Raw genomic sequence first — 1,791 nt, forward strand, 5'->3', positions numbered from 1 at the left:
ACCCCCCAGCATCCGTCCTCCATCCGGGTACAGGCCTTCTGATTCAGCCCCTCCAAGGACGACTCCCAGACTTGTGTGGACTTTCTCATAAAACTTGCATATCTGCTTATTTTCTATATTATTGTTACTAAGGCAGCATAATGAGGTCCGTAATATCAGTAAAACAGTGAGGTATTAAGACACAATATTTTTAATAACTATGGAAAATAAGAGGTTATAGAGAAAGTCTGCAGAGGAATTTTACACATTTATGGAGTTTCTATCTTAAAAACTTAATGACTAACGTAGAGTGAGATCCAGTGCAGAAAAACTTACAAACGCAGAGCAAATCTGAACCAATGAGTTTAATGGACGCCCAGCGCTGATGGAGGCGTTCTTGCATCAGAGTTCATGTTGGTCACGTGCAAACTGCAGGAAGTACAATGAGATGCAAGAGAAACCAATCTATCTAACAGTCTTCTCTTCAACTGCACTCATTTCACGTAGTTTCTTTACAGTTTATGTCTACGCTAAATGCTATGAATGAAGATGTTTAGAGATCAATGCAGGTTTCCCTCAAAATTCTTCATCTAATTGATTAAATCTTGAGTTTTTTTCTTATCGTTTCTGCTCAGAAACTCTTCCAAAGAAGACATGAACTGTTTATCTTTGCTTTTCTTTAAATCCAAGTCGTTGGTGTGATGCGTTCAGGGACATGGCAGGAGTATGCTGCTCTGCAGGAACAAACAGTCCATGAGAACATAAAAACCATCTAAGAACCTCTTTAATTAAACAAAGTAATCTAACTTATTGTTCAGAACAGCTTCCTGAGACATTAGTTCAGTAACAGGAATTCCTTCATGTCTCTAAAAGGCTTAAATGTAAATTTATGGGTCTGTTAACATGCAGATCCGCTCCACCATCACCCTCCCCATGCAGATGAAGACGACCCCCCATCCAGCCTCATTAGTCCTGATGCATACATCTCCAGCAGGAATACGTCACTGAAGGCATCCAACCCCAGCTGCTGCTTGTTTTACAGTTAGTTGTTAGCTAGAAAAGGTATGCTGTCTTCAGTTTAGATAATGTTCCATCTCTCCATCCTCCTCCTCCTGTGTCTGTTTCCTCTGAACACAATGTTTCTGATCAGATCTGGTTCTACAAATGGCCTCGCTTCTAGTTTGGGTCGAATCTGAGGTAACGGCCATCCTGTTCTGAGCGCGATCAGGTACATACATTCATAATTCGACCATCGTACCAAACGCAGCTTCATTTCATCTTTGTGCCAAATTGGACTCCAGGTCCAGGTGAACAGAAGTGACGTTCATGAACGAGCCAACTCTTTGTAGAGATGCAGAAGAACTGATTCCTGCCTGAGAGAGCTGACTCTTTAGAAGGGAAGGAACTTTATTCTGATTGGTCCATGAGGTCAGTTTCATCCGAGTGAAGACAGGAATCATACCAGTATGTAAGAAGGAAGACAGGGAGAGTAGCGGCACAGACCAGAGAGACCAGAGAGAACTGGAAACCTGATTTACAGCAAAAAACAGACAAACTAGCTCATTTAAAGTGTCATAATGTTCAAACTTTAGTCTTCATTTAATTGATTTGCTCGATGTAGCTCTGTGTTCAGTTGTTCATTTAAAGGTTTGATGAAAATATTAAACATAATTATGTTTTCTCATAAAAATTAACAATAATATGACTCCTATGTTACAAAAATAGTTTAAAAATACCTTTAAAACAAACTTCTTATATTTGCTAAATGAACTAAAAGAGAATCTCTGAGTGATACTTAATAAAGAACTATTT

Source organism: Telmatherina bonti, assembly GCF_933228915.1.
Source record: "Telmatherina bonti genome assembly, chromosome: 20".
NCBI lineage: Eukaryota > Metazoa > Chordata > Actinopteri > Atheriniformes > Telmatherinidae > Telmatherina > Telmatherina bonti.